Source organism: Ursus americanus, chromosome 1, assembly GCF_024610735.1.
Source record: "Ursus americanus isolate L20-20 chromosome 1, mUrsAme1.1.p, whole genome shotgun sequence".
In the NCBI taxonomy this organism is placed as follows: domain Eukaryota; kingdom Metazoa; phylum Chordata; class Mammalia; order Carnivora; family Ursidae; genus Ursus; species Ursus americanus.
Window position 1 is genome coordinate 63439483 of NC_142127.1, and position 17239 is coordinate 63456721.

At 36.2% G+C, this 17239-nt stretch overlaps 1 long non-coding RNA gene across 1 annotated transcript in view; it reads left to right on the plus strand.

The window, feature by feature from the left end:
- LOC148110776 (uncharacterized) overlaps nt 1-17239 on the plus strand; it is a 497911-nt gene that overhangs the window by 392661 nt on the left and 88011 nt on the right. Inside the window, exon 9 of the long non-coding RNA XR_015724380.1 lies at nt 4178-4257. This is a non-coding gene — a long non-coding RNA (uncharacterized LOC148110776). The remainder of the gene's footprint in view (nt 1-4177; nt 4258-17239) is intronic.

Here is a 17239-nt window from a genome sequence, read left to right on the forward strand (position 1 = left end):
CAGAGGAAATTTTTCTCTTACCTTGTAAAAGGAGGCATCCATACTGAAGCAAGAGTCATATTCTTAGCATTGTTCAAAAACATAAAATCATGCCTAGAAACCAGGATGACAGCATATAAAAATAATACAGGGGCGCCTGGGTGGCACAGCGGTTAAGCGTCTGCCTTCGGCTCAGGGCGTGATCCCGGTGTGGGATCGAGCCCCACATCGGGCTCTTCTGCTATGAGCCTGCTTCTTCCTCTCCCACTCCCCCTGCTTGTGTTCCCTCTCTCGCTGGCTGTCTCTCTCTCTTTAAAAAAAAATAAAAATAAAAATAAAAATAATACAAATGTGTTTCCTATTCCTTAAGCTACAATCTAAAATAGTGACAAAAATACAGAAAGCTACTGTAATGGATGTATGTCTGGATTTTTAACTACCAATTTTTGAACATTCTTCTAAATTGGGAGGAATATGTTTTGAATTCCAAAACAGAAAACCAAGCGGTCACGTAGTATCTGTATTTAGCCCCATGTGACTGAAGTTATACTCAATTATACAGAATCAGGTAATTGGTGCTTATACTAGGAGTCTTAGTGGCAAGGTGAAGGTTTGGGCTAAGTCTAGAAGCAATTCAGTGGAGTCAGGGAGAGTCCACTTGCCACATCCTCCTGTGGCTGTCTAGTTATTCTGACCAAGCATGTATTGGGTTATAAAGGTAGCTGTGTCTTCTGCTGTCCCACCCTTCGTAGCTGCCAGTATCCCATTTCTGATTGTCCAGCTGTGTTGTTGTTTCCAAGAATCACTCCATATCCATCAAAAATTTCATTTGGGACTTAATTTAGGAGTGTTTTCTGTTGCTTAAAACTGAACAGTCTTACTGATACGTATTTACAGAATAAGGAGAGTAAAACTATGTGGCCATCATATGAAAAAGGTCAATAAAAGTGCATTATATCAAAATATAACACGTTTCAAGAATGGATGGTAAATATAAATAAATGGGAAAAGATGGGAGAAATAGCCTTATAAAATGTCCTTAGCCCATAATAAACTAAGTAAAGTTATTAACTCCTTTATGATCAATCCAGAAAGATTTTCTGAAGTAAGTGAAATCATGTTAGACATTATTTAAGGGAAAGAGAAAAGGAGAGAGAAAGTCAGAAATTTTGGTAATCTTTAATGGAAAATAATTCTAGGCATGTGACATTACATTGAGAGAAGAAAGAAAATCAAAGATGGGAATAAAGAAAAAACATGACATTAGGCTTCCTGGGAAGAAGTTCAGAAAATTGTTTGGATTTTTAAAAAGAAAGAAAAGGAGAGGAATGCTTATTTAGTAGGAGGGTTTGATGTATAGAATAAGGACCTGGGACTTGATCTATAGTGAAACAGAAAGACAGAAATAAACTTCCAGGAGCTAGGAGTGGGTGTGATATGTTCAAAATAACCTGTACCAGAACACCTGTGGCAGTAGAAACAAAGGTAGATTGCTAGGGCAGAGGCTCAGGGGATGAGACGAGAAGAGTATTATAAGAATCTCTTGTGAAATGACCATTTCAGAAATTTTTCTAGAAGAAATGACATCTAGGACAGTGCTGAGGATGGCAAAGGTAGGGGGTCTGGGGGAACTAAATGAAGAAGCAGCAGGATATTACAGTCAAATGTATATGACGATCAAAGGGAGATGCGCTGAAAATCACTTTATGTCCTCACCTGAGCTGTCAGCAAAATGATACCTTTTTATCCAGTTAGTCAGGTGTTATACAAGTAGGAAAAAGCCAGGAAAAAATGTGAGGGGAATTGATCTTTATCTTATGTAGGTGAAGTTAACAAAAGATCACCCAGTCAAAATCAAAGTGCAAACAGATGCTTAGAGAACTGGACACAAAACATGAGTGTGAGGTCGAAGAAGTAGGATAAAAGTTATCTCTAAATCAGGAGACTTGAACTTTATGGATATGATGATCTGTGGTTGCTCAGGCTTCAAGATACATCCCCGCTTCTGGCTCCTGCATTGGGCATAGTCTTTCTTCTCACATAGAAGTAAGGGAGAAAACAGTGGTCACAAAACTTGAAATCGGAAGAATAAGACTTCTTAGGCTGACCACTGGAAGTATAAGGATGTTCTTATTATTAAAATCTGTTAACTGTGGATCAATCTGAAAGCTACGAAAGTAATTACTTCCTTCTGCTTTTGGTGATATAACTCTGTCAAGCCAAAACCTTATTTCGTTTTTAAGCATTAAGCTTAATATGTAAAATCCCTGACAAAAAGTTCACTGTGTCCCCTGATTGAAAGTTTTATCTTAATATTTAAGTACACAAAGGTCACCTTGAATAATATGCCAAAAGCATCTATTATTTTCAATGATCAAAATTTTAACCAAGTTCCAGCAAAAAGGGGAAAGAATTTCAGTCTATAATACCAAGAAGCTCTTACTCTTAGTTAAAATAGATAAGCTGGGGGCGCCTGGGTGGCACAGCGGTTAAGCGTCTGCCTTCGGCTCAGGGCGTGATCCCGGCGTTGTGGGATCTAGCCCCACATCAGACTCCTCCGCTATGAGCCTGCTTCTTCCTCTCCCACTCCCCCTGCTTGTGTTCCCTCTCTCGCTGGCTGTCTCTATCTCTCTCGAATAAATTTAAAAAATCTTAAAAAAAAAGTAAAAAAAAAAATAAAATAGATAAGCTGATAATGTGAGGGCACCATCTTCAGAGTGTAAGATGAAAATCTCTAAAAGAAAATGTGCACCTTTTCATCTGCATTTGTTGTGTGTAATTGAATGTGAAAATCCACATTTGGAAGTGTAGAAGAAAATATCCAGGAAGATGCCAGAGTAGTGTGAATAGACCAAAAAGAAAAATGTTTTATATTGGTATGTCAGGGAAGTTTTCTTCCAAAATATTGCAATAAGCTGTGTCCTAAAGAATAGTTAGAATCTGGCCAAGTAAACAGTGGCCAAAAGAACATTAAAGATAAACCAAATTATATGTGTAAACACATCAAAGAAAAAAAGACCTGGAGGCCAGCAGAAAATTTAGAGGGGACTGGAGTGTAATGAGTAAAGAGAAAAAAGTGGCTTCAGGTAAGTAGTTACAGGTAAAGCCAGGTAGAACATGTGAAGGATTTGAATTATTTTTTGAATTATTAAATTATTGAATTATTAAATTGAATTATTAAATTGAATTATTAAAATAAGGGGGATATAAAGTTGAGGTTATCTATGGAAAGTGGTAGAGAAGAGTGAAAACAGAAGCAGGGAAACCAGGAAACATATTGCTATTCCAAGACAGATCATGGCAACTTGGATTGGTAGTGGAAGTGAAGAATAAGAGGAGGATCGATTAAAGTAAAAGGATTTATTGAGGGATTTCAAGTCAGAGTTCAGAAGGGAGAAAAAAGTGGAGGACGATACCAGGATTTATGGCCTGAGCAACTAAGTGGGGTAGGAGTGGTGGTAGTAAATGGATAGCAGAAATTCAGTACTGAATGTGGAAAATTAGATGAGTTTGTAGGTTATACATGTGATAATGTAAGTGAACAGCTGGCTATAGCAGACTGAAAATGAAGAAATATCTTCCCGAGAAAAATGAATTTGGAAGCAAACATATGAAGGGCTTTGAGAGCTTATCAGAGTGGATAAAGGTGAAAAGTAAAATGCAAAGATAAGTATGCATAGGATTGAGCCCCAGCATCATAGGAGAGGATTAAGAAAGGTCAGACAGGTAAGAGGAACACCAGGAGAATGTGCTACCTCTTTTCATAAATAGAATGTTTCTAGAATAGATTCTTAGGCTAGGGAAAATCTCAATAAGTAATAAAATTTAGAACATGTTTTTAGTAAACTGATATAAAAATATAAATTAATATCAAAATCTCAAAAACATGATCCAAAAAGAAAAAAAAATGATAAATTGGACATTTATTCAAATTTAAACGTTCTGTATGTAGAAGCCATTGTTAAGAGAAAGGAAAAAAACATAGATTGGGGGTAGATATTTACAAAACATACATATATGTGTTAGGATGCAAAGTAACAGAAACTCATTCGTTGTTGGTTGGAATGCAAAATGGTGCAGCCTCTTTCAGAGACAGTTTGGGTGTTTCTTACAAAACCAGATATAATTTTATAATACTATTCAGTAATTGTGCTCCTAGGTATTTGCCAAACTGGTCTGAAACTTTGTGTCTCCACAGCAATCTCCACATGAATGTTTATATAGCAGCCTTATTCCTGATTGCCGACAACAGGAGGCAAGCAAGCTGTCCTTCAATAGGTGAGTGGATAAATTGTGGTACATTCCTACAATGGAATGTTATTCAGCAGTAAAAAGAAATGAGCTATCAAGTCACAGAAAGATATGGATAAATCCTAAATGAATATTGCTAAGTAAAGAAGCCAGATTATAGGCTAGCTTGACGGCCAAGTATCTGATGTTCTGGAAAAGACAAAACACAGAGACAGTAAAGAGATCAGTGGTTGCCAGGAGATCAAATGGCAAGAAGAAGGATAATGAATAGAGAAGCACAGAAGATTTTTACGGCAGTAAATCTGCTGTGTATGACACTTTTGCAGTGTTCATGTGATACTATCCATTTTTCAAAACCCATATAACTTTATAGCACAGAGTGAATCTTTATGCAAATTTAAAAAATCATTAGGAGATTAGGGGATCCTAGAATAGAATATAGAACATAACCAGACAATCTAGCCATATTAAAACTATACAAAACAACCTCACTGAAGGAGGTAGAGATGAAAAGTAGTAACTTTGTAATGAGTGGACTCTGCAAGGCTAAAGGCAAAAGAAACAGTAGTTAAGAATTGTAGTCTAGTTGATAAGGTTGATCCTCATGGGGGTTGGCTTAACAATTCTGATGCTATTATACATGTATACAAGATTTGAAAAATTAAGTAAGGGAATGGTATATGGTGTGACCTGGGTTTATTACTTTTAGAATGGGAGATTACAGATAAACAAGTGGAAGAGGGTAAAATTATCCATGTGGTAATGGATTAGAGTTGGAGACATTAGCACAAACTCACGTTTAACTTAATATAAAGATAGTTACAGATAGAAATACTTATAGATATGTGTATATACAGAAATAAATATAATACACACATGTAATTCTTTGCTCTGTCATCTGAGAGGGCCTAGAAGCAATGATACCCCAGTAGCAATGAGCACACCTAGTGCCTAGATCTTGGTTTCTAATATCATCCTTTAGTAAAGGAAACCAGGATCTTTGGAGAAATGGCTTATTCTAGAAAGGGGGCAGGAAATATAGAGATGAGCCTGTAGCAACTTACAGTGTCAGAAAATAATTGCTTAAAAAAGAAAAAAAAAAAAAAGCCCACAATGAGGGAGTTATGCCAAAGGAACTCAGAAGCTAGTTGAAAGAGCTACCAGTGGCCAAAGCTGAGACAATTTGAGCAAGAAAATAAATGAAGTGGTATATTATAAGCCACTGTATTAAATAAATATTCATGAATCCCTACTGATTTAAATACATGATTGAACAGATTTTTAAGATGAGAAAGAATAGAAATCTCCATTGCAGAATTCCAAATAATTAATGTATATACTGTGCCCTCAAAGAGATCGAGAATAACTGTCACTTCTTAAGTGTGGGTCATGTATAGTGACTTCTTTCCAAAGTGTAGAGCATGCAGAAAGGGAAACAAAGAAAAGCTTTGTAGTAGAGAAACTTGGCAAACACTATCTCACGAGGTGACCAAGGCAAGTCACATTAGTAGTATGTACCTTTGCTATGCTCTGATGAAAAATGGCATTTTACTTCTCTGGTCTTCCTTCCTTCCTTCCTTCCTTCCTTCCTTCCTTCCTTCCTTCCTTCCTTCCTTCCTTCCTTCCTTCCTCCCCTCCTTCCCTCCTTCCTCCTTTCCTTCCTTCCACCTACAACCTCAATCTAACCATAAGAAAACATCAGATAAATACCAGTTTAAGAACATTTTATAAAATACCTATCAGTACTCTTCAAAAATGTTAAAGTGTTCAAAAACAAGAAAAGTATGAGAAATTTTCACAGGCAGGTGATACTTAAGGGGGCATGACAACTAAATGTAATGTGGTATCCTGAGTGGGATTCTGGAACCGAAAAAGGACATTGTGTTAAAAACTAAGGAAATCTGAATAAAATATAGGCTTTAGTTAATAATGTATTGATATCATTAGTTGTAGCAAATGTAGCATACTAATATAAAATGATAACAAGTGGATAAATAGTATAGGGCTTAGGAAATCTCTGTACTAACATCACAAATTTCTGTAAATCAAAAATGGTTCTACAATATAAAGTTTATTTGAAGAACAGTACTTAAAAGAGGAAATTATATACTCTGAAGGTGAAATATTTTATCCTCAAAAAATTTGGAAGGAAAAAATATGTATTTTGGAAAGGATACTGCAATTGTATATACGTGGTATTAAGGCTGGTGTGTGATATTTAAGTACAGCCTAAAGCTAACTCCTTGGCTGCAAATTCTTTCATCCTCCAAATATATTACATATACAGCCTTTTGAAAAGATGTGTCAGCAACTTCTGCTGTTTATGGATTATTCCCCAAAACAATGAACGTCTTTGAACTTTTCCTCTGCTGCTGGTTCTTTTTGCCTTTTTAATGAAGATCTTGTGTGTCATTGCTTTTACCTATGCCATTATTTTTCAAAACAATGTGTTTATTATACTTTCCAAATAAATCAGAAAATTATTCCTACTTCAGTAAGAAAATGCCACCACATAATGAATTCACTTTATTTAATTATTTTCACAAAGTATTTTTTATCTGAAACCAAAATAATGTATTTTGCTTTTAAAAAATGATGTACAGATCTTACCCACTGGTATATATTGTCTTAAATATATATGAGTGATAGATTATCTTATTCATGAAAACATAAGAAAATGCATTTGTTCCAAGCTCTTAGTTTTAAAATGATGCCAATCAGGGCACCTGGGTGGCACAGCGGTTAAGCGTCTGCCTTCAGCTCAGGGCGTGATCCCGGCGTTATGGGATCGAGCCCCACCCACATCAGGCTCCTCCGCTATGAGCCTGCTTCTTCCTCTCCCACTCCCCCTTCTGTGTTCCCTCTCTTGCTGGCTGTCTCTCTCTGTCAAATAAATAAATAAAATCTTTAAAATGATGCCAATCATGAAAGCCAAAAGATTGCACAAAATGAAAAAGCTGTCTTCATGATTAAATATTACTATGTTTTGGATATACATAATTAAAAATCCAATAAGCTATAATTTTTAAAACTGAATATTTTGGTAAGGTTAAGAATGTCTGACTAGTTGCTGATTATTTGAATTGCATTGATCCCATTTTTTTTCCTTGTTCACCTTGTGAAGTTCTTTAACCAAAGAAAATAATACAGTGATTAAGTGAAGCCTAGTGAAAATCAAGCCTTAACAAAATTGTTAAGATGGTGCATATTAAAGCATCTGAGGGGTGCCTGGGTGGCTCAGTCAACTGAGCATCCAACTCTTGATTTCAGCCCAGGCCATGATCTCAGGGTCATGAGATTGTGCCCCACATAGGGCTCTGTGTGCAGCATGGAGTCTGCTTGAGATTCTCTCTCTCTCTTTCTCTCTCCCTCTCTCCCTCTTTCCCTCTCCCTCTCTCCTCCCTCCACTCACCTCTCTCTCTGATAAATAAATAAATAAATAAATAAATAAATAAATAAAATCTTTAAAAATTAATAAAGCATTTGATAAACTGTGAAGTGGCATGCAAACAGTAATGTTTAATTATATTTTCATCCCTCTGAGAATAGGAGTTAGAGAGGTGGGAAACCAACAGATCATTAAAACTGCTAAGGACATTTTAGGTCAACTTTTACAATGCCAGAATTAAAATGAAAATAAAGCCCTCAAAAAAAAAAATAACAGGATGCTTTCCATCTTGTAGCTTCTAGCTGTAAACTTTAAGGGAAGTTCTAACATCATGTTCTTTCACAGAGTGACCTGGAAAGACTCAAGAGAGCCTTTATAAGTAATCTCTGCCTTAACATTTCATTGAACTACCTGAATCCCGGAGTACTCACTTCTATTTTTAAAACTTTTTTCCTCCCTCATGATAAGGTAAAACCAAATTAGATTAGATTATCATATCTTCCAGTTTCCCATTGTGGATGTTTTCATGGAGGTTGTGATTGTGAAAAGTTTCACAGTCAAGCACCATTTGCCCAATAAAGCTCATACACACAGCTCCAATTTTCTTTAAAGACTGACTTATAAAACTGCGTAAAATGTAGAAGTGGGGCAGAAATAGGACTAAAAGTAAAATGACACTTAATAACATTTAAGAATACTTGAACTTTTTGTTTTAAAATAAACCCTATTGAGGATTTTTGTTTTATTTTCAATGTCCTTGTCCTCCCTTCAACTTTTTCAAGGAGTAGTAATAACATTTATAGTAATAACAAAAATAACAGTAATATCTTACCTTATGTTATAACTCAGCTTAAAAATCCTATAATGTTATCAGAAGTCCAAACTTCTTAACGTGACTCATGCTTATTATTCTAGACTCATCACTTTGGGGACCTTGTTGCACTCTGTACTTGAGCCATTCCTAATTGGTCATAATTCTGGACATATGGAATGTTGTCTTTAGCCTCTGGCCATTTTTGTGTTTTTTTCTCTACCTTTCCTTCTTGTTAACTCTTATTAATTCTGCAAATCTTGGCTAGAAAATAGCTTTTCTTGACCCTTAAATTTGGATTAGATGACCTTCTTTGGGTCTGGCCTTCATAAAACCCAGTACTTCCACTCTCAGGGTACATACAATGTTGCAAAATTGCCTTTGTATTTATCTGTATTTATTTATGTACAAGAACCTTGAGTGACCCTTGTCTCCAGTGTGTACCTATTACATTATGTCATGCCTGATGCACAGGAGATGATCAATAAATACCTATGAATCAATGAACGGATAGATGGATGGAGGAATGGAGGGATGAAATAGTCATGGTATGTTACTTTTCAGGACTAGTTGACTTGCTTAGCCTTCACCATTCAATTATACAAGTGTTGGTACGTAACTATTATTGGCGTAATAGTGCTGCGTGATACATCCGTGAACATAGTGCTTGTAATGCCAAGGTTACATCAGGGCTTCTGAACCTTGTCACTACTGACATTTGGGGCCAGAAAATTCTTTGTTGAGGGGGAAGCCTCCATTCTGTGCATTAAAGGATGTTTAGCAGCATCCCTGTTCTCTACCTGCTACATGCCAATAGCTTCTCAGTTACGACAACCAAGAAATTCTCCAGACATTGCCACATGTCCTCCAGGGGTCAAAACTACTCTTGGTTGAGAACCATTGGGTTACAGTGTATTGGTTTATACAGATACTAAGCTGGTATTTATGATAAAGTTGTAGTGTTAGATGTACAAGATGATAAAGGAGATACAAGGAGCACATGAATCAGCTTAGGGCACTAAGGAGAAGAGAAACTCTTCAAAGTGCTAGAGAACAAATAAGACTTGGCTCCTGCCCACAAGAAGGATATGATGTAGTGATTACGGGAAGAGGGCAAATAGGCCATTAAAATGGAATGTGATAAAAGCAGTCACAGAAGCAGAGAATGATACAAACACGGAAGGTTCTGTAATTACAATGTCATGCCTCCACCCCCGAAGAGTTACATGAATAAGGGAGAAGAGTTACAAGAGGGCAAGGATTATATTTATTAGCGGTGAGTATTTACAAAGCACTCGCTGTGAGTTTTGGAGTCCAGAGATGCTGTAGAGGGCATGACAAAAAACACACAACTTGGTTTCTGCTGTCAAAAAATAGTAAATAATTGTTGAAGGATATAATACTTAGAAAAACTGTTAGAAAATAATGGAACTCTAGGGGTGCCTGGGTGGCACAGCAGTTAAGCGTCTGCCTTCAGCTCAGGGCGTGATCCTGGTGTTATGGGATCGAGCTCCACATCAGGCTCTTCCGCTATGAGCCTGCTTCTTCCTCTCCCACTCCCCCTGCTTGTGTTCCCTCTCTCGCTGGCTGTCTCTATCTCTGTCGAATAAATAAAATCTTTAAAAAAAAAATAATGGAACTCTAATCCTCGTAATGCCATATATAGAGATAGCAGTTCAGGAAAGGGGACAATGCATGTGGGCTGCAGTAATGCAGCTTAATGGACAATATGGGATTTGCCAGAGGGTTTAAGAAAAGAAAGGCAAATGGGGGTGGTAGACGTGTCCAGGTAATGAGGAGATGAAAACACAAAAGAAAATCCTTCATGATGAGAATAAGCAGGATGCTGGAGCTGGGAATATGATACTAAGTAATAGTGAAGGGTTAAAGTATGTAAGACAAGGCTTTGAAGGCAGGGAAGCTGTTGCAGTAGACAGGTTAGAATCAATGCTGGTTCTTGAGTAGTACGACAGTAGAGGTAAAGGTGGACTTGAGTATAGTCAAATAGGAATCTGAAATATTGATTCATAACAGAAAGAAGGAGACAAAATGATAGTTACAGTAATCCAGGGTGAAGTGGCTAAGCCTGGGCAAGGCTAGTGAGAGCGGGTCTGAATAGGAAGGGTTAAATCAAGAATTGGAAACAATAGAACTCAGTAAACTGAATTGTTCACTCCTTGGTTTTCTTGCTTAAAAATTCTGCGAAGTTTGGCTTTGAAGAAAATATTGTGACTACAGAAAATGAAACAATTGGAAAAGAGAGGTGATAAAGGTCAAGAAAAATTCAACTAAAATAAAGGATCCTTTGTCAGGACCAGTGATTCTCAAATCTGACTGTATTTCTGAGGCCTCGGGAGATTTTAAAAGATACTTATGCTCAAGGACCAACCCGCAGAAGCTGATTTATTGGCCAACAAGAGGCTCTCTATTAGATGGTTTTAAAACTTCCACAGGTGATTCTTATGTACATTTAGGGCCAAGAACTTAAGGGTCTGGACTTGCCTGTTGACGTCTTCATCTGTCAGTGGTCACTGCCACTCAGCTTTCCGTTAGGTACACAGTTTGTCAGTAGGTATTCACAAATGGTGAGCATTGGCCCTACTGCCTTTCCTCTTTTGTATTATGCACCAACCAATGACTTCTTTAAGCCTCCTTTTTCTACAGAAAGTTAATATAACCTTAAACCTCATAATGAAATAATCAACAGACTGGCAATATCCCAATAGTAAGCATTCCCAGCTATTGGTAATGGTTCTCACAAATTTAACCCACACAAAATGTTTCAGAATGAGATTATGTTTTTTCAGTGGAAATCTGTTTTCCCTTTTCCTTATGAATGCAGAGGAAATGGAGTGTGAAGAGAAAGAATACAAGGAAGAGCTGCTCTTTTTTCGTCTCACTCCATTGATACATTTTTCAATGTTCAACAAAGACTTCTTTAAAGAAGAAAAAGTTAGTCATTGGGTCATGGTGTATTCATGCCCGTTCATGCCTCTGTGCCCCTCCAGCAGTACAACATGTTCTCCTGATGAGTTTAAATTTTCAATGTTGGCATAACATGACTAGAAAAATATATGAGGACAAGATCCCAAACCAAAGCTCTGAAATTCATTATGGGAAATGTGCAAAAGCATCCCACTCAGCAATGCAGTACCAAACATAGATGGCATTGTACTTAAATTAGAAATTCTTTCATGACACTTGGAATGTACTTATAATTATGCAAATTTACAAGGACACATTTATTCACATTGTTCTGGAATGTTAAAAATTAAGATTCATTTTGAACCAGTAATGACAGAAATGATCTGTTTTAACCAATACCTTCCTTTACTCTAATATGATGGGGTTGTTTGAATCAAATCATTTTGGTCAAATTCTCTTTTTAGCTACTTGGTGGAAAAACACATTTTCAAGGATAAATAAATGATGGTTTAAAAAATGCAAATATGGGGGGCGCCTGGGTGGCACAGCAGTTAAGCGCCTGCCTTCGGCTCAGGGCGTGATCCCGGCGTTACGGCGTTACAGGATCGAGTCCCACATCAGGCTCTTCCGCTATGAGCCTGCTTCTTCCTCTCCCACTCCCCCTGCTTGTGTTCCCTCTCTCGCTGGCTGTCTCTCTGTCGAATAAATAAATAAAATATTTAAAAAATAAAAAATAAATAAATAAAATAAAAAATGCAAATATGATCAGGTTGTTCCCTTACTTAAAAACATTTTGTGTCTTTGCATTGCTTTTGGTCTAAATTCCAGTAATCTTAAACTGACCTGTGAAGTTTCCTATCTCTCTCGTTTTATTGTGTGCCACTTTTTCTTTTGTCTTCTAGATTTTAGCTCTTCTTTCACTTCTTCAGTTGTCAGTGTCCCCACCAGCCTCAAAGCTTGAGCCTGCCAGGTTCTACCCGGGACTGCCTCACAGTCTCAGTGAGCTTATCCTAACTAACTACATTCTTTTTAGGGAAGAGCTCACTGTCCTGACAGACTAGGGCAGATATCAGTTGTTTATCATCTTGAGATCTTTCCCTTATAATGTGTGATAGTATGTAATTACTTGATTTGAGACTTGGCATCCTGATAGCAGGGGTCTGATGTGCTTATTACATTCCCAGTATTAGCCCGGGGCCTGGCACATGGAAAGCACAGAAATATTTACTGAATGAACTAATGATTTGAGGGTTAAGCATGGGAGCAACTGGATGGGAGGTCTTGTCCCAGAGGCTCCAATTTCAGAGCACAAAAAGTAACACTGATATATGTTAGCATTCATTGTAGTTTGTTGCCATCCAGAGATTAATAGATACTTAAAGGGCCATTAAAGTGGTAGGGACTCTCAAGCTCCATTATTTTGAAAGCCCAAGGAGAATCATACTCTTATACTGAAAAATGCTGCATAAAATGATCAAAATACTGAATCTTTTTGATTGTACCATATGATGTCATATCAGTACTCTAGCTTATGCTCATCAGGATCTCTGATTAGCTCTTGTGTACGTTTGATTAATGCCACATGGGGGAAAGCATTATTTAAGGAAAGCCATTTAGAAGACAAAATCCTTTACCACAAGATCCCCAAAGGAGAAAAAAAATAGAAGTATCTCTGGAGATAATCTGGAGGTTTGGGCAATAAGGCAGAGAGGTAGGGACATCAGCTCCCACATCTCAGCTGAGCCAATCCCAGCTATGTAAATTTGGACAAGTTTCTAAAAGTAACTGAGCCTCAGTTCCTAATCTATAAAATAGGAATAGTGATCTACACTGTGTATATGTAAAGTACCTAACACAGTGCCATGCCAGAGAAGTTACTGTCAATAATGAGTGCTAATGAGGATAGCGATAGCAGAATTAATAACTCCAGGGGTCATGGTTAACCAAGAAGCCCCTTTTACTAAGGTGTCTTCAATGGGATCTAGAAACAGTATTTTTGTCTTGCATACTTTTCATAAGTTTAAACTAAGCAGATAGCAAATATAGTTCAGGGAGGGAATTTTTACTATCTTAATTGACCATCTCATGTTTCAGTAAAAATTATATGAACTACCTGAAATCTAATTTTTACCACTTTTTTTTACATTTAAGTTACTTTTATCCTGTGAATTTCTGGCCATTATAAAAATAAATCTAATCCAGTTTACATATTTCACGTACATTTTTTATTGAGCTATTTTAATTTGGTAAGTTTGTAACTGCTATTTTTCTAGTCTGAATGATAATGGCACAATTTTAATAACTGCTCAAAATTACAAAATATTTCTCAATCAATTTGTATCTCATAAACAATAATATTTTCAAGTGGATATATCTATAAATTCAATTATAAATTATATATATATAAATTATGTATCTATAAACTCAATTATATTGATTAGGTAAAAGGAAAGACAAAGATACATTTTAATTTATTAGAAGAAAGTTTTATTGAGCCACCATAATAAAAAGAAAGACAATGGTTTTAACATTCACATAAGGCAAAAATGATTCCCTTTATGTTTTTGAAAAGGAAGATTTCCATGTCTCACAAATGCACTAATATTTATTTTTACCCTGTATTCAGTTATAAGTCATTATGAAGATTTTATTTTCAGGTTCTCAAAGGTGACACCAGAGCCCTAGGATGCAACAAAAGATATTCACTGAGTAAGAATTGTGTGTTTTTACTCCAGATACCAGTATGAACATTAAGAAAGGGGTTTCAGAGTGTCTATAAATTCTCTGAAAACTATATCCCAATGGTGGTGCATGTTTGCATTTTCTAATAATACATCAGAAAATTAAAGGAGTCTCTGTCCCTGGTTATTTGAAGTGAAGGCCACTTTATAAGAGGCACTGTCCTAGCCTAGAAGACACATTTTCTGCACTCATGACTCTTACATCCTAGAGCAGACTGACCAAAAAACTGTAAGTAAACCAGTGTATTAGTATGCTTCATTTATAATGTAAAACGTAGCAGCATCTACTTTACATTCATTCATTCATACATTCATTAAACATCTATCGAACATACAAGATACCAGGCTCTTTTCCAGGCCCTGGAGATAAAGTTATGGAAAAAATATAAATAAATAAAAACTCTCATTGCAGTTATATCCTAGAAGTGGAAACAGACAATAAACAAGACCTGTTTATATATATATATATATATATATATATATATATATATATATATATATATGTATGTATATATATATATATATATATATATATATATGTATGTATATATATATATATACACATGTATATATATATACACACACAAATATAAATACATACATATACATACATATAAATACATACATATATATATATATATGTATACATATATATATGTATTTCCACATATTCAAAACCAATTAAAGAGACAAAGCAGAAAAACAACCTAGAGACTGTGGTGGCCGTGGAAGAGGTTGCACCTTTAGACACAATGGCCAAGGAAGGACTCACTGAGGGGATGATATTTGAAAATGAATTGAAGAAATTGTTTTGAAACGAATTATTGCCTATCTGGAAGGAGAGCATTTCAGGCAGATGGAATAGCAAATACAAATTGAAATAAGGAATGCAAAGGCGGAAGCTTGCCTGGCTTATTCGAGAAGCAGCAGGAAGACCTATATACATGGAGTGAAGTAAGAAAGGGGCAAATTTGTAAAAGATCAAGTCAAAGAGGTAGGAAGGCATTATTGGTTCTTGTAAGAACTGTGTTTCTTTCTTTTTTTTTTTTCAGATTTGATACTTTTATTATTTTTTTTATTTATTTTTTTTAGTGTTATTATATTTTAATGATTTTTTATTATATTATGTTAGTCACCATACAGTACATCCCCGGTTTCCGATGTAAGGCTCGATGATTCATTAGTTGTGTATAACACCCAGTGCACCATGCAATATGTGCCCTCCTTACTACCCATCACCGGTCTATCCCATTCCCCCACCCCCCTCCCCTCTGAAGTCCTCAGTTTGTTTCTCATAGTCCGTAGTCTCTCATGTTTCATTCCCCCTTCTGATTACCCCCCCTTTTTTTATCCGTTTCTTCCCCTACCGATCATCCTAGTTCTTATGTTCCATAGATGAGAGAAATCATATGATAGTTGTCTTTCTCTGCTTGACTTATTTCACTTAGCATTATCTCCTCCAGTGCCGTCCATGTTGTAGCAAATGTTGAGAACTCGAAGGACTGTGTTTCTTATCTGACAGATTGAATGACTTTGGAAGGTTTTGAAGAAAGGAGTAACATGAATTGACATTATTCAAGTCTCACTCTGATTTCTGAGCTGAAAATATACTCTAGGAGGACAGACATAAAATCAGAGTGACAGGCTAGTTAATAGGACATTGCCATCATCAAGGCAACTTATGATCATTACTCGGGCAAAGTAATAACAATGGAAATGGTAAGAGGTAGTAAACTCTGGATAGATTTTGAAGGCAGGGCTAACAAGATATGATAATACATCAGATGTGGCATATCAAAGAAAGGAGTAAAATGACTACAAGGTCTTTATCCTGAGTAAACTGAAGATAGAGTTGTCATTGACTACTATGAGGAAGCCTGGGATACAAGCAGGTTTGGGAAGTGTGTCATTCTAGAACCTTGATTTTTGACCTATTGAGTTGGAGGTAGCTACTAAACATCTAAGTACAGTTGTCCAGTTGACAGTTTGATATATAATTTTAGAGTTCAGGGGAAAGGTTTTGGCTAGAGCTGTAAGTTTGGGAGTCATCAGTATACACTGGGTATTTAAAGCCCTGGATTTATAGGTATTCACAGAAATAATGGATAAAAATTAGAGAAGAGTTCTAAGGACTAAGCTCTGAAGCAATCCAAAATTTAGAGATTAGGGAAACAAGAAGAACCAGCAAATTTGGCCAGTGAGCTAGAGAAAAAGGAACTAAACATGAAACCCTGAAAGTTAAGTGAAAAAAATGTGTATTAACTTTGTTACATACAGCTGAAAGTTTAAGTTAAATGGGACTGAGAATTGACAGCTAGATTTAACAACATGGAGGTCATTGGTAACCTTGACAAGATCATGCTCAGACCTTAGGAGGGGTGAAACTTAATAGAGAATTGTAGGAAATAAATTTATATAACAAGTAACTTCCTTTTCAACGATTATTTCTGTAAAAAGAATAGAAAAGAGGCAAGGTCTGCAAGAGAAATAGAGTCATGAAAGGGCTGTTCTGTAGGAAGGCCCTGTTTCATATGGTTGGCTATATTTATTTTGTTCTTCATGCCCCCTAAAAATGAAACAAATAGGTTTTAATTGAGCTGGAGTCAAAGCGTTAGTGGCAAAAAACATTGGTAAAGACTTTTCTAAATATAAAGTGACCATTTGAAGGATTTTTGATTCTAGAAGCACGTTTTGGTAGCCATTCTCTTGAAAACATAATGCCAAGCACTAATACATTATGTTTTTCTTCTGTCCCTCTCAGTTGTAATTCACATCTCATAATGACACTGAAAGAGAAGTAAACACTACATTTTCCTTAAAGAAACCAGTGCCTATTCATGCATCATGTCATCTCTTCCTTTCTCCACAAGATAAACATCGAACACTGACGACCTCATTCAATCTTAGTGATTGGCACTATCTATCTAGAGGGCAGAATTAATACTAGGAATGCTATATATTTCACTAATTCACTCCCAGTTAGGGATAAAGTAGATCAATAAAAGTTTTAGTGGAATTGTACAGCTTTTGAATTTATGTAGAAGTCTCTTCTAAGTCAAATCTACAAATGTTCTATATACAAATTACTATAATTAAGCCTAAGAGATAATTTGGTAGCTAAGTAAATGTATTTTTTTCCTCTTA